The sequence below is a fragment of the Poecile atricapillus genome, chromosome W (genome assembly GCF_030490865.1).
Source record: "Poecile atricapillus isolate bPoeAtr1 chromosome W, bPoeAtr1.hap1, whole genome shotgun sequence".
Taxonomy (NCBI): domain Eukaryota; kingdom Metazoa; phylum Chordata; class Aves; order Passeriformes; family Paridae; genus Poecile; species Poecile atricapillus.
In genome coordinates this window covers 55132776-55153914 of record NC_081288.1, presented here as the reverse complement: position 1 = coordinate 55153914, position 21139 = coordinate 55132776, and the positions used below count along the sequence as shown (strand labels likewise).

The 21139-nt window shown below is 39.7% G+C and overlaps 1 protein-coding gene across 5 annotated transcripts in view; it reads right to left on the bottom strand.

Annotated features, from left to right (window-relative positions):
- Positions 1-19209, bottom strand: part of LOC131592445 (hyaluronidase PH-20-like) — a 37261-nt gene extending 18052 nt beyond the window's left edge. For 3 of the 5 annotated variants that reach the window (XM_058863958.1, XM_058863959.1, XM_058863955.1), the window contains exon 1: positions 6808-6937. The gene's annotated coding sequence lies outside the window, so the exon portion shown is untranslated. Of the gene's footprint in view, positions 1-6807; positions 6938-19191 lie in introns of those variants that run through there. The other 2 variants (XM_058863956.1, XM_058863957.1) reach the window with 2 other exon arrangements.
- Between the last annotated feature and the right edge of the window lie 1930 nt (positions 19210-21139).

Genomic DNA, 21139 nt, shown 5'->3' with positions numbered 1-21139 from the left:
CCATATTCCTTTCTCCCACGATAACATATAAATAAATACAATTTGACAAAATATGGAACTGCAGTAAAGAAATAAACCTTGTCTCAAGAATAATTTCTCTTTTGTATTGTGTTCTTTTTCACCTGCTGCTCCTTCACAGCTCTCAGGTAGCTTTTTGTTATTTTGATAAATCCACTAATACCGAGGAGCCGGTCTAATTGCCACCCATCCCTGGAGATAAGTGGGAAGATGGGTAAACAGATGTCAAAGTCTCCAAACAAAATGAGTACAAAGCTATGCAGAAAACCGGTGATCTATTAAGGAGGCATTAGCATTATCGAGCATTGTTTTGGGAAACGGGTATGCAGAGAATTAACTGCTCAACTGAAAAGAAGAAAGGAGTGCAGTTGGGCTTGCCTGAGGGAGAACATTAGCATAACCCTTGGAGAAAGCCTAAGGAAAAGGATTTACAGCACAGGAACTGAAAGCAAGGGCTTGTGGCTCTGAGCTGAGGAAATGAGTTCTTTTTGTCTGGGCTTGCCACTGGTTAGGGCGGCAAAGTTGGTGCTTTCTCTACGGGACACCTGACCCACCACCCCATCTTCTTCTGAGACAAGCTGCAAACCCTCACAAACTGACTAAACAGCAAAACTGAGAAACACGATGATGTCTATTGGCTTTAAAAGACCTTAACATCTAAAGTGTTGAAAGAGTGAGTTTGGACCACTTGCCAAAGGGAACTGGGACTTGGACAGCGTGGCAGCCAAGCCTGGTTCTCCCTGCCCACATCCTCACTCCCTCTCAGATTTTCCCTCCTGGGAGGCTTTAGTGGATATCCATGCCAGCCCTCACCTGTGTGAGATTGGCCAGCATGTGCTCCACTGCTTACATGCAACTCTGACTCAAACCTCTTGCCTCAGATATTTTGTGGGTTGTCTTGCCTGCCTGTGGCTTCTTGTGAAAAATAATTATTACACTGCAACATATCATTTACCTGAGTAGAAAGGCTGAAAACATGCAGGTGTCTTTCACCCCAGTTAGAAGCATTCACTTTGGAGAAGTAACTTCATATTAAATTTTCCCAGGCATATGTTTATACGAATAAACTTTAGATTCCTAAAGAAACAGAAATCCCTATTAGCATACTCTCCTCTGTAAAGGAAACCTATTCCCACCCCCTAAGAAAAGGTATCTAGACTAAGGACTTAACCTAAAAAGCTTGAAACAAGACTTATTTAAAATAAGGTTTTGGCAATTTTGTTTTTCTGAAGAGAGATTTTACTCCATACCTCCGACAACTATATATGTGCAGTTAATAAGTAATTGTTTTGCGTGTGTAATAGCTCAATGAGTCACTGGCATTTAAAAAAGTAAGTTAAAATACGCTGAGAGAGAAACAGCTGATAGTGTCACATACAGTTCAGTGTGTGTAACACAGGTAAGTGGTTGTTCCACCTCACGACTCCTGACAATCTTTCTGGAAAGTCCTATCAGATTTTAGCTTCCCACTGCGAGATTTGAATTCAAAAATAGTAAAAATTTAAAAAGCATAAAAATAATCAGTAAATACTCACCTCAATGATTCCACAGGTCAGGACTTGCTGAAATGAATGAACAGGTGAGTGGACAAAATTACCCTTGTCTAGAAAGGCAGGGCTCTGGCCCAGCCAATTGGGATTTGTCATTTGCTGAAAGCCTTAGCATAATTATAGGGTAGTCGATGAAAAGTGTCTCTTGACACAGCTCATTGCTGTTAAGGAGTACAAAAACAGATTACTTGTGAGAGGTCTTGCACCATATTCTGTAGTTTACTGAGGAAATTCTTTGAAACAGTTCCTTTTTCCCAAAAAAGGAAATACAGTTGGACTTCATTTTGCTTTTCAATGTAGCAAGGATATTTCCAATGGAGGTAAAAAAAATGGGGTGGGGAAAGCAAAACCAAGTTCTGCTTTGCCAAAATCTAGAATACCCCCAGGTGATACATTCACACAAAGTGTGAAACAAGGTCACAGAAAAGCTCCTGTGCTGGAGAACAGATACCAAGATTGCTGTGCTTGGAGATCACTGAGCTGAGTGCTGTGTTGGACCTTCTGATTGCTCTCACAGGGATTCAGGCAGAACCCTTGGAGCTTTGTAATTAAACAACCAAGTGCTCTCTGTCATTAAACTCCCAGCTCTGATTATGCTCACACAGCACTTTGGGTTGGTTGAGGGCTTCCCACACCAAAGGCAGACAGTGCCACACATTTGAGTCCTTTTGAGCTGTGGACCATCCATTGTACTTTCAATACTGCAATTTACTTTCAATATTGCCATTTAAAAACTATTTTTCGTTTTCCCTGGCATAAAAACAATTTTGTCTTTGGAATCAATTTCAGTTTCAAGACAGTCATTTCTATATTGAAAGGTTTTTTTCTCATTTTAGATGTTGTCTATGTGTAACATTTTCACCAAGTTCTTGGTAACTTTGTAACATGTCCTCCTTAAATGTATATAATGATAAATCCCCCAAAATATAAAATAATTAAAATATTCAGCTATCTACTTTTTTCTTAAAAGGTCAACTATAGAACAACAATTTTAAATATTTATTTTAGAAAAAAATGTTTAAAAATTAATTTATAAGACTATTCTAAAATTATGAGAAAAGATATTCTGAAGAAGCTTGCTATGATGAAGAAAGAAGATAGAATAGAACTTTTCTGGTTATACATTTTCACATTATCTCTCTTCAGTAATGTGCTAGTATATCTGTAACTCTTATTTTACATAAGAACTTTAAATCAATATTGTTTGGTAAAAGTTAAGAAAAAAAGTTAAAATAAAGTTTTGGAATTTTCAAATTCAGTGCTAAAACATTTTTTAGTCTTTGTTGAATTCTTCCACCTGCTATTTTTTACTGGAAAATAGGCAGTCAGCTTCATGTGTCAGAAAAACAAGGAAAATAAGATAAACAGTAATTAAACTATGTAGGTCGAGTTACTGCTGAGAGACTCACGGTAGCTGTTGCTGTTTCAGCCCAAGCCATGTACTACAAGGCTTTACCACTTCATAAGTGGCATGTTTTTCTTTCCTGTAACACTGCATCTTTATGATGCAGGATCCATTCCACAGCATTCTTACAGTCAGCAATCCCACCCAGCATCTTTAACACCCATCTTCTGGTCTAGCCTTCACTTCCCTAGTTAAATAGGAATTTCCTCACAGAATAAGCCATCTCTTGCTGGGTGCAGTATTAAATAATAAAAGGAAATACTTTGCAGCTTATGAATGAACCATTGAATCATTACTGTAACATGGTGGAAGTGATGGTCCAGAATAGAATAAAGCTAAGGAACCTGAGGAGTTACAAAAATGGGTCTGCAGAGATATGGGAAACAAAAAGAGGTGCAGAAAACAATAGCCAAACCACTCTTCAGACCTCGTTAAAATATACCGGTTTGTCTCCTATGTGCAGCAACATCCCCCTGGCTTCTATCATCAAAATACTTCTTTCAAAACGAGACTTGGGGTTGCTGGTAGAGAAGGTTCCCACCCCCACAACAAGCTTCACAGAGGGGTAGACTGCAAATTGCTCACTCCAGTGCTCTTGGGCTTTTCTTTGTGGATACTGCTCAGTGTAAGAACAGCCTCACTGTCCACTGGATGTGTCCCTGCTGAGGCTGCCAGCAGCGGCGTTAGTTTTTGTTTGCAGTTTTATGGGGTGGACATCTGTCCATTAGCAACTGGAGTAGAGCCACCAGTATCAAGCCCCACAGCTGCCAGCCTGTCAGCAGGCATTAACAATTTCCAGTTGCTGCTGAATGAGCTGGATTCAACCCAATAACCTGGTGCTAAATATTTCTGTGCTCCTTCAGATCATAAATAAAAGTATGGCTGTTGGGTGGCTCCTGATTTCACTTTGATATAACACAGATTAGGTGTTCCTGCTGGCTGTGAGGCAGCAGGAAAAGGTGAAATAATAGAACAGCCACAGCTGGGAGTTAAGAGAAGCTGGTAAAGGTCTGCAAATACCACAATACACTGTAATTAAAAAGTAGGATGCATAATGTGCAAAGGCAGAGCTGGTGGAAAGCTTCCAAGCAGTGTAAGCAAAGATTGAATCAAGAATGAAACATGGAGGAACTAACCCCATTATTAATGAGTGGCAAAAATCAACATTGTGATTTTGACAAAATGGATTGCAATGCTGAGGGTACATGGAGTAGAGTGATGGGAGGCAGGGGACTTATCTGAGGATGTGGGATCTCCCTCCCCTTCTCATCACACATCACCTGCTCTCCTGCCAGTCTGATTGCACTGAGATGAATCCCACCTCCTTGGCACCAGCCATTTCAGCTCTCAGCAGAGCAAGTCATTAAGGCACCTGTAACCTGTTTCTCATCAGCTGTTCCCTGAGCCTCAGTCACACATCAGATCCTACCCTGCACACACCATATCCCCTTTTCCTCAGCCCACCCTTCACTCAGGTCCTCTTCTCCTTCTCTATTCCAGCACATCCCCACCTCCAGCCCTCATTTCTCCAAAGTACCATCCTAACCTCCATAAAACCCAGGCAGAAGGACTTTCTCTGTATCTTGCTCACCCACCATGGCCATGGAACAGAACCCATCCTCCAATTCACATTGCTCTGGGCACTATTTTCCTTCAGCCCTTCACAAGATGGGGCTGATTTCCCTAACCTCCTGCCAGGATTCTTGCTGCTGGTGAGCATTGCTCTCCCATGCAGTCAGACCCAGGCAGTGTTATGTCTCTTGCAGGTAAATTATGGGAGCTCAGGTTGCACTGGTAGTTCTGGGTAGCACCACATGCATTTGGCATGCCCTGTGCACATCTAAGATTTGCTTTCCTTATTTAGGAATGACTTTGTCAATTGCCTCTGTCTTGATTTACCACCTATTTCTCTTTAGTCAGGATTTTCTAAATATTTTCCACAGTTCTTTGCCAGCTCCAGCCTAAAGAACTCAAACTGTGTTTTGGAGACCTATGACTAAATTCCATCCAGGCCCCCCTCATCTGGGGTTCAGCTACCTATAGAGGTGAAACATTACAAGCAACTATCACTTGTGTGCTCTTTTGTTTGAGAGAGTCACTTTAGGTGCTAGTGAGGTTGTAAATCTCTTCCTAGGTCTAAAGTCTGCAAGAGATCTGATCAACAAGCACATACTATAGACATCCTTAAATCTTATTGTCTGAGCATCTGTGTCAGGGAACTGATCTGAATACACATGTTCTCATTCTGGCCTTTGTCACCAGGTTTCTGTACTATGGAAACCAGGGCACTGGGGAAGAGACATGGAAGTCAGTGAGCTCCCCCCCCAGGATGTACATTAAGCATACAAGAAAACCAGGGAGCTTGGGAGCATACTGTTGTTTAACCTGAGACAGTATTTTCCTTCCTATGTGTGCATAAACTTTCCAGGCGGAAGTATGTCCTGAATGCACCAGAGTCCTCTTCTGTGTTACAGCAGTTCAAGCCACTGACAGCTCCTCCTGTCCACTGGGGCATCTGATGCTCTGTGGGTGAGTCTGTATTATGCAATGGAGACCAAATAAGTGTTTACCTTCCTTCCAAATAAAGTGGTTTCCCTGCAGGGTACAATGAAGTATAGAAACACCAGCCTGTGTTTTTAAAAACATGAAAAATTGCAGTGTAGTTGTTCAGCATAGGACATTTTTAGTTTGCCTGGCCTATTTTTGGGACCTGAGATGGTCTCAGTGTGGAATAGTTCTGCACTGCACCTTCTAAACCCCAAAGCCACCATTGACTAAACTGACAGTCCCATGCCTCGTTTGCAGAGCAGCTCTGCTGTTGCTGTCTCTGCAGACCCTTTAGTTTGGCCACAGCATCACATTCCTTATAATTTTTCCTCTTCTGGTACATCTGCATATGCAAGGCTACCTCTGACTTGTGCTTCTCTGCGCAAGCTAAGAAAATACTAAGATGAGCAGCATAACTCTCCCCTGGGAGGCCTCATACAATATGGTTTGCACTCAGTTCTTTCCAGGGCTCAGATCTAAGCTTTTTAAAGGCTGTTTTGCCTTTTCTTTTCTTTTTTTTTTCCCCTAAAATTTTGAATAATTAACTTGTTTTCATTTTGAGAATGACAGATCTAATTTATATTTAAATCTTTCTAATCCCTTGCCAAACTACCATGACAATAGGCATTGAAAAAATCAGTAAATAAGAATTTTCCTATTTACCTGATTGCCATTCATGTTTCATTGTCTTTTATGTCATTCTATGCCAATGCATTTTAAAGTTATATCTTCCAATGTGAAAACTAAAATCAATCTGGGTGAAATAGGTTTATGTCAAGAAAGATATATTCCTGTTTATCACATGTACATATTGAAAACAGCAGCTTTAACAAATGAGTAGAGAGAGAAAGAGACACCCTTCCTCACAGAACTCAAGTGAAAAAAGGTTTGGGAACACAAACTCCAGTTTAAACGAACAGCAATAGCACAGGATGCCTCTGAAGCTTATCTCATCTGAATCTTATCTCATCTTATCTCTGAAGTGTCAATAGTGAAATGCCAAACAATACAGGTAATTAACTGGTGCATTTCTGCAGATTTATACCAATGAACCCACATTCCTTAATACAGTGGATATTTGGAATCATGCCTTTAGCAAGAGTAAGCCAACTGGCCTATTCATGAGCACTGAGGTGGTCATCTGGGAAAGGATCCTTTCCATGTGGACAGGTTTAAAGCACACTTGGGAAAAAGAAAGAGAAGCAAACATCCTCACTACAACAGCAGAGAACAGGACCTTAACCAACTTTCTCGCTGTAAATACTGCAGAATACAAGAGGCACTTACCAGCATTTCCTGGACTCCTTAATTCTTGTCATTTAGGATACCAGGACCACTGGATGTCAGAAAATCTGGCTTCTTGTTCTCAGATGACAGACTTTAGTTTTTTTGTACCAGAATGTGTCTTAAGGGCCAGAACAATTCTTTTCTGTTAAGGAAATATAATCCACCTGGGTGTTATTCATGTGTAGACATGCAAAATCTATGTTAATGTTCTCCACCCACTTTTTTCTAAAATACTAATGTTTTTATTAGCCATCGATACAGGGCATAATACAGGGTAGAGAATATTACAGATGATGCTGACTAGGGAAACCTATCTTTGATTAAGAGTCTTGGCCTTCACCCCAAACACAGAAACCTGTCACTGCCCCAAGCAAAGATACACACAAGGCTCATGGGCGAGGAGGCTTTGTGTCCTGGTTATTCCTTCACAGCATGTTCTGCCAAAGGAGGCAGATGAGAACAAGGAAGGAGGAAGGAGAGTACCTGGAAATAAGCTCTGCCATCTGTGTCTGGGGTGACTGAAGGAGCTACAGTCCCCTCGCATCTCTCAGCTGGAAGATCTCTACATGTGCAGCAGAGACAGGTAGCACAGATGTGGGCAGCCAAAATCACCTTCAGCTGCCTTTTACTGGAGCACAGCAAGCAGGAGCAGGGAGATCAGTGCCTCTTCTATTTCTAGCTCTGAGAAACAGTATTTGACATGTCAATGTGGACTAGATTAATTTTTTTAAGACTGCTATATTCCCTACTAGATTCTGATAAGTATTTATATTTTTAAGAACAGATTGGCATTTTACCTTAAAAATAGTTTGATCAAACTGTTCCCATCCAGTAGTCCTCCACAGTGTAGTTGATTGACAGGGTTTTTGTTCTCCTCACCTTTTCATGTATCAACGTGACTCAGATTGATTTCAAGGATTTTATTCCAAGGCCTTCTTGGAGTAAAATCTGTTCTTTCTCACGGGCACTCAAAACTTGTCTGCTTTGCCCCCACAACCCACTTGTAAAGCCAAGGAGAGTTAAATCTCATCATGGCTTTGCTATAACTATTAGTACACTGGAAGAAAGTTTTGAAATGTAGATACTAAAAGGTTATGAGCAATATTTGCCCTGTGTTGCAAAAAATTCAAGGGAATCCTTTTTTTGTTTATTTTCTTCCCCTGTTACTGGCTTACATATCACTTCTGAAAAAATCAGGAATAGGTCAGTACCCATTTCTAACTAGATCTATCTAGAAGTGGTTTGTCCCTCATGCAAAAACTACTAGAAGAAGCTTCTTACTTGTTTCTACTGGAGTGAAACATCAGACCAAGATTTGCTTGTGATTTCCATATTGAGAACAATAATACAAGTCATTTTAAGTCCAGTCTGACAAAGCCTTTATACACTTTATGCATTATTTAAATAAATAAGAATCTCAGTTTAAAGGAATGCTTGAAGCAACAGAGCCTATTGTCTGTTACCTTTAAAAAGTAAGTGCCCAATTTACTAAGCCTGCTGAGAAAAGTGCCTACTAAAGTAGGCCATAAGTGTTCTGTGTAAAAATGACTACCTGAATTTGAATTAAAAATAAAAAAATCAAGACTTTTCAGAGGGACTGGGGTAGGAGGTTTCTTACCTGCTAGCTCCCATACCAGTAGGTTTCCACATCTAACACAGCAGGAATGCAGCCTTAAAGAAAATCTTCATTATACACTGCCTTGGAACTGCTTCACCTGCTTAGGGAACTAATTTAAATGACTTCTGAAATCTACAGAAGCAGCAGTTCATTTGGATTGCAAAGCAGTGTAGAAAAGGTAAGTGTTTTCCCAGGCTAGCAATCTGCATGTTAAAGACATGAAAAGAACTACTTGGAGTCATAAAGGCTACTGCCAGCATCCATTCAGGAAGACCCATGGTAAGTGAAAATGGTGATTCTAGGCAGCAGTGACAGTGTTCATGGGTTATTTATCATGCATAGTCTTAAAATGTTGTTGTATGCTATAAAAATTGTACTACACTTCAAGACAGCAGTAGCCAATATTTTTAGACCCTAAAGGAATAGCTTTAGGAAATGGCAATTTACATGAGAATTTCATGTCTAGACTACATTTGATTTCCAATAGCTTAATTCTTTGCAATATAGAAACAGAATTTCTGGAGGGTATTTTTTTATACTCTTCAACTAGTCATTTGAGAACCATTACAGTTTCTTCTAAGCTTGACTTTACTTGGAAACTGTCTATATAAAGATGATATATCATCTTCTGGAATGCCTCTATAAAACAGAGCAAATTACTTATTTCCAATTTCACTTTTCAAACCATACATATATTTGAACTTGGTAACAAAAACCTATTATCAGATCATTATGAAACAAACAGAACATGAGTGTGAGAGATTAAAAAACTCAAAAGTTTATGTAGGATTGTTTTAGGTGGTGGGTTTTTTTGCTATTTCTTGTTTCTGTGATGTGCAAACACAGAGTAAATCATTCCCTGAACATTAAGGAAATTATAACTTTACTGAGGAAAATGGAAAGATCTTGCAACGGGTGAAATCATGCAAATGTAGGAATCCCATTCTAAATATTATCAGCAAAGAAAAAATGTTAAGAATAACCTTTTTCTCTGCTGTTATATTACTCTTGAATCCACACACTCCCAGATAAAAGAAGAATTTAATAATGGATTAGACAATAGTTAGAGTTTTCTATTTCATAAAATGGGATTTTTGCATACTAATTTTTTAAGAAAAGCTTATGGAAGTAATAATTCACTTCCAAATAAGTAAATCACTTCAGATTACCTCAGGATACACAATCATTTTGCAACCATATTTAGTAGACCATCTTTTGTGGCCTACAGGTGTGCCAGAGCTCTGGCCTAGTATGGAAAAAAAAAAAATTAATTCTCACACTTAAGGAACGACCAGAAAAAAGATGGATTTGACTGAGTAGAGACATTTGGAAAAATTTATACTGAGGTTGAAGTAATTAGGTAATTAGCACAACAAAGACACTGCACAAGATGAAAATCAATAGAAGTCTGAGAAATGGCATGACATGGCGGGGAAGGAAGGAGGGAAGGACATTTTAAAGGAGATTATTAGGAAAACATGGTAATAATTTTTATTGTTATGAAATGGAAGAAATATTTAAAGGGATGAAGGAACATTTACCCTGTCTGCCAGGGTTTAGAAAGGACAAGAAGGCAAGAGATAATCAGGGATCTGCAGACCCTTTCAGATGATCAAGAATTGAGGACATTAAAATCTTCCTTAACCTGTCGTCTTTATCCCATGCTTAAACAACACCAGTCCTTTCCCCGTCTCTTCTCTTAGTGGGTTCAAAATATCTATAGTTATATATATTTTTTCCATTATCATGACATCACAGTTAACTTGAAATTTTAGTTCTGATCTATCCAGTTAGTATCTAATCTACCTGTTTCATCACATAAAATTTGTATAGTGAATGTTCAGTGCTCTGGCATAAAATCTGTGGTACAGCTGGAAGTAATTGAGTTAATGGCAATGAAAACTGAGCTATTTTCCCACTCTTCAGGCAAATTGGAGCCTAATGACTTCAAATGACACTCACATAACATTACAGTGAAGTTTTCATCCTGCCACCTATTTTATCCTTCTAGGCAAGCTAGATGACTGTTAAGCTGCCAAATTGATACTTTCCTTTATCATTTAGGATTGGATTTCTCTCACCCATCTAAAAGTTATGTCCCTGCTCTGAGGTAGTTATTCCAGACACTCTATCACTGGCAGAAAAAACAGAAACCCCTAAAGCATGACTCATCCCATCTTTGTACAACGTCTATCTAGTATATTTAGCTTTGCCAGGAGATACCTTCCACCTCTAATAATGACTCAGTAAATCATGGGCACATAACTGAGTCCATAGACATAAATGATTGAGGTTGCATGAAGTAGATGCCACAGAGCCCTTTACAGGTAATTTCAGGCATTTAGCTGAGATATTTGTCTCAGGAATGCAGTTGTCATGGACTGTCTCTGCAGGAACGTCTCAAGTCCTTGTCAAATCCTCAACAGTGTGTGAGGGGGGAGGAACCCCCCTGCAGAAGTGCCTGTCTCTCTAAGTTGCCTGCAGATGGTACCTAAGGAGAGCAGGCCTCTAATTAACAGACAAAATGTAAGGTAGATGAACTCAAGACCTAAATAGTCAGTTGTTCACACAGAAAACGAAAAGTAATTTCTCTCCCTAGGAGATGGAAGCGCTTTCTGCACTATATTGCGCTACTCAGGATGTGATAAAGGACAGTGTGAATACCATCACACAAAATTGCTCAATTTGAGAGTCAGTGCACAGTCTGAAGATGTGTTGGGGACCCACTGGGGCAGCAACTGTCTGGTATAATGGCTCATCTATTTCTTCTCCAAGATACTGCATAACTGAATACTTGATGTTTAGCCTAATAATCAATACAGTTTTATAAATTCTAATAATCACCTTCTTAAAAGGAAAAAAAAGGACAAAAAGACATACTGTGTTAGTTAAGTCAAAGCATTGCTTGTACCAAGTTATCTCCAAAAGATGCCCTTTATATAAGCAATTGTTATCACCCAAAATAATTCAGGCTATGATAATATACATGCAAATTATTTATTTTTTTTAGTACAGGAACAAGGTGCCAGATTAACTTCTTTTATTGAAAAGTATTGATGATATTAAAGTTAATGATATTGCACTCCATGGATATGTTTGTCAGAATCTTCCAAGTGAGATAAATTTTAATAGGCCACTTGGTCCATTCCTTGAAAATGTATATATATCCCCAAAGTTCACATCTTTTCAAATATTTCCCACAGAATAAAATAATCTTTATTTTACTCTAATATCCACCAGACCATTCATAACCTCTGACATCATACAAGACAGATCCTCCCTTTTCTGGTACCTGCAGTGATTTTTATTACAGCCTATGATTTTGGTTTTTACCAGGAATCCTTGCATAATCAGCCATTCTATCTATCTATCTATCTATCTATCTATCTATCTATCTATCTATCTATCTATCTCTCTATCTATCATTTTTGTGTATGAACATATATATATATATAATGTATATAGTGGTCTCTTCAATTCCTGTTGACATTCTTTTCCCCTAAATTGCTTATAATGTTAAACATATTTTTGAGGTAGGGTTCTATTCAGATCAGGGTGCAATATTGCAAGTGCAGGGATACTGCCTTATGATATCCCACCGCTACGCCAAATTCAATTGTTTGGGTTTCTTAGCAGTTAAATGAAACTACTTCTTTGTTAGCCACTGATATTTGTTATGCTCTTTCAGCATTTCTTTTCCTAGATACAACTCTTTCACTGAGCAAATGCTTTATATTATTTTTCTCTATCTCCCTTTCCTTGAGGGAGAAAATCTTCCCTTCTCTAATTGTTACCACTAAGTTTACCCCATGCCCACTGGCCTATGAAACTTGAACAGTTTACTACAATTAATTCTCCAAGAACTGCCACTAAGTCAGAAAATATACTCTGATTCCCAGTGAATACAATTTACTTATTCACTGGCTCTTCTTGCCTCTGAGGGAAAATCGAGCAGACACAGATCTTTTCTTGCTTTTACTTGAGAATAACTCTGAATTTGTTCATGCAAGGTAAAATACTGCAGAATAAAAATATTTGTTGAAAATAATCAGGACCCTCTTATAACATAATTTTTTTTAATAACGGGGGAAAAGTAAAACTTGGCCTTGCAGAGGAGCACTAAGGAGCAATTCAGAAATAGGACAGGAGGATAAAAAAGGTAACCAGATTCTAAAATATTACAAGTTGCTAATACAAAGGAACAAAGAAATGGATATTGTTGGGAAAGGGGTGGGAGGGGCACCAGTGAATATATTTATTTATTGCATTCATCACCAGTTTTTAAAAATTGCTTCTAAAATGCCTTGCCTTAGGACCTGACCCTGTGCCATCAAATCAAAGCTTTTTTTTTGTTGTTGTTGATTGTGCTATGAGTAGCACCAGCCTCTAGAGATAATCAAAGATTTAGAATGTGAAGAAATTAGTGGAATGTTCCCAAGAGTTGAGGGAGAAGATTACTTTGTAAATGGAACACAGGAACTACAGCTCTGCTGTACTGGATTTTAATGTTGAAACTTGGACTGAAAATATTTCCAGGAGCCACAGGAAGGCAGTGTGTAACAACTTCATTGTCATTTTGAAGGCTACATGTCCAATATCTGAAAAAGTGCAATTTTGCTATGTGAACTCAGCTTAGTAGAATATTTTTCAACGGCACATTAGTTTCAAGCAGAAAATATTGACTTTTGACCTTTTGCTTAATTTTGACCTTATCCTTTAGATTACTATAATGTAAATGACTGATAACAATGGAAATCCACATGTAAATAACCACAAGATTGTTTGGCATTTACAACATTTCCATCTTCAAAGTGGAGTTGGTCTTCTGTGAATGACCTGAAGTGATTGCAAAAAAAAGTGAGTTTAGGTCAGTAAAAGATGAGATGTGTCAGGCAGCAAAATGCCTAAAGCCAGAAGCACTGAAGCATCTTTCACAGCCTGTGCTGGCCAGCTGGCCCTGGGTGGGCAGACAGGATGTTTCCTGAAGTCTCCTTACCACAATGACGAGGCTCCCCAGGACCCAAAAATACCAATTTCAGAGAAAACTACCACAGGCAGAAGGCAAAAAGCCTCTCATTCTCTCTTTTGTGAGCCAGGTGTTAAAGGCCCAGATGCTCAGGTCAGGTAGCCAGGGTATGTAGTGTGACCCAGCCTGTAATTTCACTCCTTCACACTCTTCCAGAGGAGCTGGCAGGTGGAGGGGGTGAACTCACACCTCTTCTCATGTTCACATACAAAATGGCTGAAGACAATCATCTCTGTTTTCCTGCTCTTCTAGGGTCCAAAGAGTAAGATATTTTTGAAGGGAATCACCCCAAACCTGCTTGAGCTCCTCCTTTCTGGTTCCTTGCGGACAATTGCAAGAAAAATAGCAACAATTAATCCAGAGGTATGGATTAATAATCCAGTGTGTGATTTACATTTATGGAGGGGAGGGATGGGGGACTGGTGTATAAAATCCCTCAAATACTGGTACTGAGTGGCTGATGTGTGTCCTGGTGCAAGGGATTAATCCAGCTGTCCTGTCCCCAGTGCTCACTCTCTGCTATCCCCACCTTTGGAAATCTGGCTGTACCAGCCTGTGACTTGGGTATACTGAATTCCCTGCAGAGCTGATAACAAAGTCTCTGATGTTTCTGTATGAAAAATAACAGTTTAAACATTTCTGCTCAAAGAATTCACAGTCCTATTGGATCCTATGTAAAATTTTCCAATTTGATCTACATTTTTGTTTTAGATCACCATATTTTCTAACACAGTGATTTTCCCCCCACCCTTAGCCTGATACTCAGTCTTTTTGGCAATAAAGCAACCATATGAACTTTCCACATATTTTACTGTTTTTCAAAGAGAAGAATACATTTTCTTTCAAAAGTCATTTTTCCAAGTTAATTAGTTAACATTAATACAGATTTTTTCATTATGCAAATCACCCTACAAGCCCATTAGCTATTGTGGCTGTCTCTGGTATTCTTGAGTAACTTAATTCTGCAGAACAGTGTGCAGCAACCCCACACAAAGGGTTCACTACAGGAACGAAAACCTTATTATCTCGTGCACCTCACAGGGATATATTCCAGCCAAGCAGAATTTCAGAGCAGCTTTGTTTGCCAACGGGTGAATGTCTGTCACTGAACTTGGCTTTTGATAGGGGATATAGAGAATTCTTGCAGAAAGGAAGCAGAAGATGGAGAGGGAAGAATAGTTTTGCTGAAGCAACAGAAAGTGCAATAATAGTGGGGGGAAAGCGATATGCTGTTGAGTTTTGCAGTTTATATGGGGTAGAAAGGAACAGCTGGCGTGTGACCCTTAGAGAAGTTTTTCAAGGTATTTGCTCTTTTCAGTGTGGAAAACTGACAACATTCAAGCCCCAAAGGGAAGAGCCTTCAATTCTGCCCAAAGCCAGTAAATTCAGTGTCTGGTTTTGTGACCTTTTTACATGCTAAACTCTCTGTTTTGCTTAAAGTGCTCATTAAAGGATAAAAATCTGATTTTATATACAGAAGTATAAACATTGAAACTAATGCTTTCATCAATAAGAGGAAATTCAGGGACCTGAATAGTCAGAAGCTTTGTTCAGCTGGCGAAAAGCTGTCCAGCTGTAACTGAAACTCATCTAAATTTCCTGAACCAGGCAGATTTCCTAGGTGAGGTTTTCAAATGCAATTTCCAGTAATTTCTCTGCTCTTGATTTTGGCTAGAGCAGAGAATTTGGTCAGAATAGGATGTATGTGGCATTTTTGTGCCATTTGTATTTCCAATTTAAATTTTTTTTGCAAGAAGCATAGACTGTGACAGGCTGAAAGAAACCCTCCACTTTTTCCCTAGGAGTTCAAACTTAGTTTGCTTTGGGCATTGGGGAAGGATTACTGAAAGGTGTAAGTGGCTGTTACTGAACCTTCTTCTTTAGCCTCAGTTTTTACTCAAATTTGAGTGGTATTTCTTGCTCCCATTTTCAATTCTGTAATCCCTGAATTACCATTATCGCCATACAGGGGGAGTAAGGTTTAGGCCCACAGAGCCACTTAAGTATTTAAGGCTTTTCAAAGCCCAAATTCTATTTAAGTCAGCTGGAGCTGACTGGTAAAGTACATTCTTGAGCACAGGACATAGAGCCTGAACTGAAATGTTAGAAAAAATATACCCCTATCACCTGTTTATTTACATTTTAAATATCTCAGGTTTTAAAATGTTAAGCACTTTCTGCAGAGGTGCAGAAGCAAATGTTTCAAAGAATATTTTTACTTTAGTATTTAAAGCTCAGGAGGTAAAGCTTCTAGAAACGCTGTTTCACATTAAAAAGGGGCACTACTTTTAATTAAACATATTTATCATATAAATGAAATTGTTTGGTTTTTTCTCTAATATAAAACCTCAGTGAAAAGTAGAGGGAAAGTTGCAACAATATCTAAACGCTCTGGGAAGAAAAGTTTGTTTGGTAGTTGAAATTACTTTTCATTTTCATTTTGTATTTAGTTAGTTTTGAAAGCTAACTTTAGAAGTTAAAAAGCTGAAGGCAAAATCATTTGTTGAAATGAAACAGCTATAAAAGGATTTTGTCATTTCCTGACTTAAAAAAAAAAATAGTCTTTAAAGTGATAGCCAGAGAAGCATCTGGATTGCATTATCTGTATCCCTTGGAAATAAGAGGACATAAGTGCTGGAAAATGCAGTTGAAAATAAGGAACTCTGACATTTATTCCAAGTTGTTTTGATTTTTTTTTCCCCAAGCTTTGCATTTTGCCTGAAGGTTTCTTTCAAAAGCCCTGGCACTGCCCTGGCTCTGAGGGGCCAGGGCACCAACACCTCCCCTTCAGGAAGAGCAGGATCATCTCCTGTGTGTTGTTCCTGTGCAGCTGCTGGGTGCCCTGAGCTGGGGTCCTGCTGTGGCTGTGGGACATCAATCCCGGGAAAAAGCAACAAAGTTCCTAAGCCATTGCTCACATTTCTATCCTACCTGTTTCACTTTTGGCTTTTTTTTTTTTTTTTTGCTGCTCTTTAGGAGAAGGAAAAGGAAGAGGTATATTTTGACAGGTGAAACTTCAATAAAAAGAAACCCTTTGCATTCTCACTTCTAAAATTTTCCTGTGTTGATTTGTCTAACAGGCTGTTTTATGCTCCTTAGTAGGTGAACTAATGGTAAAAATAAATTTATCCCCTCAATGTGGAGATAAACAGGGATACCGCAGGCCCTGCCCAGGTTTAGGGTGTGTTCTTACATAAAAAAATGGGTGGTGGAACAACAGCCCAAAAATCTGCCTAAAAGCTAATTATCGTACCTTGATAGAAATAATTCCAAGTGACATGGCTTTCTTTATGGCCATTACCATGTGCAAATACAATGAGCTGGCAAAGATTATCAAGCTCTACCACTTTCTACTGATGGAGTTTGTCCACCTGCCAGCATCACTTTTTTTCACTAAGCAGGTCTCCCTAAGAGAAGTTGATTTTTGAACTCTCACTACCATTACTATTGTCATTAAACTAGTAGGAAGACAACTCGAGTATGTGCCAATTCTAAGTTATTTTTGATATTTTAGCCCTGGTTTCTGCCAGTTAGGAGATATTTTAGATTTTACAGTGCCAGACTGGTGGGAATTAATGTACACACTGAAAATCAAACGCACAGTCTTGTTGTCACCACTATTAAAAGCAGCAACCAATGCTGTAATGTTTATAACAGGTCTGTCTGTGTACATGCAAATAAATTTGACAGATAGTGCAATATATTAATGAAATTATGCTCAGTACCCTCAAAAAACGGCTTTTAGTAGATACTTCTCACAGAGTTCAGATATTTTTTTTCCAAAGGAAGCAATGCGTATTTTAAGTCATTTGCTATTTCTGTGTGTAAAGCTCTCGATTTTTTTCTTCTGGCTCATTAGGATATTAGAAGCTTTGTGTTCAAAATGAAGGGACTGTGCACTTAAGATGTTAGGTGATTTGGATGGGTTTTCAAACTTGTCAGCAGAGAATCTGTGTGGTAGAGCTATTATTTTGTTACTCTTAGCTTGTGACTAAAGGAGGTTCCCTCATGTCTGTCTTAATTTTCCTTGTATTTCCAGTTCTCTACATTACTGACCTGTATCCATTCAATTCTAAGGTTAAATGAGACAGACAATACTTTAAAAAATATGTAAATTCCAGTTAGGAAAAGAAAATTGTATAAGGAGTAATCAGTGCTGGGTATTTCCACATCAGATCCCATGAAAACGATGAATTAAGATTTTTGAAGATGAAAAACAATCACAGACTTCATATGGTCACAAAATATGTTAAGGACAGAAGGCAGGGCAGTTCTGACAGGTCTTGACTCAGCACTTTGCCCACAGCCTACAGAGTTCTCACCTGACAGGGAGGGGATCCGGTTTCAAATGTTTTACTTGTAGGTTTCAGAAAACTGCTTTGCCCCACCTTTCTCAGGATAAACACCCAGATAGGGCACCTTGCTGATGGTTTAGGGAACTTGAGACTTCTTCCTGCTGCACTCAGGTGTTAGGAAAGGTACCTAAGTCATAGTGTCCAAAGTTTCTCATGGATGTAGTTCCTCTCATGCCCGGAGGTCACATCTTCAGTGTGTTCTTGGTGATTGACAGAAGAGGATCAAACAATTCTCTGCTGTGGCCCTGAGGGCACTGATGGCCTTTCTGTTCCTCTCCCCAGCCCATCTGTCCCAGGAGCCCGAGTTTGACCCAGCCTGGGGCTATGGGTCCCTGCCCAGAGGTGTTGCAGAGATGCCTGTCTCCAGCCCTGTCTCTGTATGGATGCCTTGCTGTCAGCTGAACAAATGGACATGTTCCAGATTAGCACTCTTATCTCCCTCAACAACCAGGCTTCAGGGGGTCAGGCTGCAGCACAGCCTGACCCCCTGAAGCAATATTCAGTAAAAATTCTACTATATAACAGTCTGGCTGCCTTGGGGAAATCAAAGGTACAACAAAACTCAAGACATTCCTACCTATTCAGCACATTATTCCAGCCAGGGTCCTGAATTCTGACCAAATACCTTCCCTATTTTATTAGACCCTCTATTGGTTTCCAAACCTGAAACTACAGTACTAAGTTGTTGAATAAAATGGGATAGAGTTGGGGTTTATCAGCATCATCTGGTTCTCCCTCAGATAGCCAGAAGATATGTTCAAAAGACACTTATCTGCTGATCACATAGTTGAGAATTCCAGAGAATGGCACCAAATCATAAATGTGAAATAGGTCCTCAGGTAGCCAGATGGCAAGAGGGGTCAAGTGGCAATGAGACATTGCTAGGGAAACCTGCTGTGTTGAAGGAATGTAGCAGTCTAGAGAGCTAGGAAGTATGTGAGCAGAAGATTTTAGGGATTTGGTAACATCTACAGGCAAGGTGTAAGAATCTTGGTTCATTGTGGTTGCTACCATTCTGCATTTAGTAGCAAGCACAGCAAAACAAAAGGTCTTTGTGAGTGTTCCCATATATTAGGACACAGAGATTTCTTTTATAAACATGAATTTATGCAGACTAAAACCACAAAAACCCGATGCAAGCGGTTTTTTAAACACTCGGTGATAACTTACTTGTCTATGTCCAATATATTACAAGCATTGTGTCCTATCCCAGGTATCTCAATAGGGTTGGCAGGTGTGGCACAGGGTGCACAGGAGTTCATCTGAGACAGTTGCTGAAGGCCAGGCAAGGTGTCCCTGAATCCCACCCTTCACTTAGGAATGACCCAGCTCAGACAGGAGCAGGCTTAAACCAAAATAAGTAAATGCATACAGAGGCTTTTTACCTGATTCTGATGAGATCTGCTGCTTACAAGGCTTTGCAGGAGAGAGCTACCAGGACTGTCTGTTCCCAGGCTACCTTACCTTTATACTGTCTGGCAGACATTCAGTTCTTCCAGTCCTTCCCTAAGTGGCACAGAGTGAAGTTTGTGGCACACCACTTATGCCCACATTCACTTGTTACAGCATGTACTCTTTGGCACAGCAAACAAAACAATCCCAACCTCCTCCCAGCATTTGAGATCAGGAGGGGTGAGGGCCCTTGGAATGCAGACAGAAGCATTTGGTGCTTTGTAAGAGCCGAAGTCCCTGATCATAGATATGAAGAGAATGAAAACCAGCCATTGGAAAATCTGCAAGCTCCTGAAACGGCACAAGTCAGAAATGTGATAGACAGGTGGAGACTTGAAAGTGAGTTTGTGTTTTTGGCTGACTCCTCTTGACCCTGTGCACCAGGCCTCCTTAGTGGAGCTGGCCATGACCCACTGACCAGCAGAGCTGCAGAGCAGTGGCCCTGGGGGTGCTCGGGCAGCCCCAGCACGTTTATGAAACCTCTGCCCATTTGACAGGCCCAGGAAATCTGAGGGACAGAGCTGCCGAGGAACTGTACAAATTCTGCTCCTCACGAGGAGGAGCAAAGCAAGGGGGTGCCCATCTCTGTCAGGGTACACAGGCCACATTTCTGACTCCCTCTCTCTGTGTGGCCCAGCTGATCACACAGGGGAGTTTGGTTTGTTGACCCTGTTGCTGCGCTGCTTCAGCAGCTCCCGTCTGGAGCACCGTGGCACAGGAAGGGACGCGGAGCTGTTCAGAAAGCAGAGCCTTGGAAGCCAGCGTGGGACACAGAGTTACCGAGGAAAACTGAGTCAGAAAACATCTGCGGTTCTTTCGAGTCATCCTGGAAAAAGATTTGGACTGCACTGAGTAAAAGTATGTACTCAGTAAAGAAGTTTGGAATAAGAAAAGGCGATGTCACTCTTATATTTCAATCAGCAGACAAATTCACCTTACTTTGGAACTGGTCCATTCCCAGGAAACATGAGATAATATGGATAAGTTATATTTGCTCATTTCTACACCATCAAATCTTCCACTGAGAAATGAGAAGATTAAAAAGATTATCATGTTTTTAAATACAATGAGTTGATCAGTGCTACAAAGTCTATTTGAGAACTTTGGTAATCACATTCCTCTAGGAATAGATTTCAGTAGATGTGAGATTCTATTCATAATACTTTTCTGTCTGTTTCCAATTAATATTTTAATGAGCAAGTTTTCTTCAGCAAGCCTCTTGAGGAAACAGCAAATTTTATTTGAAAGGAGTGAAAATTTATAAAGAAATACATGTTATCTTTCTCCATTAACATTTGCCTTGAAGACTGATTGAAAGAATTTGATTAATCTGGTCAGAAAGATAGAGTGCCTCAGAAAACACAATAAATTTGTGGGTAAGTAACCTATCCCCAAAAATGACAGAACATAAAAAATTTAAATATTTAATATAAAATCCAGGTACTGCATTCTATTTGATAAATAGGCAAACCATTATAAGTTAAGATAGTCTGCTAAAACTAAAGCAAATTTTTATTTCACAGGTTTGGTGACAACATAAAGAAATTCCTTTTCATGTACTTTAGTTCCATTACGTTGAATTATGTATATTCAATAATGTTTTGAAGAAGAGAGACAAGTAAGACAGTTCTCACAGTGCTTGTATGTCTGTAGGTCGGGCACTAGCACTGTGAGCCAGAGACACTGGCCAGGCAGCACACAGGAGGCTCCTATCTCTCCTCCCCGTGCCATGCTCCCAGAGGTGTGTGCCCAGCAAGGCTTTGTTCCCACCACTGCAGCGTGGGCAGCACGAGAGCTGTGCTGCTCCAGGAGCAGCCTGTCACGGTGCCACAGGTTACCAGAGCTGATCGCAGAAGTTTTAGAGACACTTTTTTGCTTGAC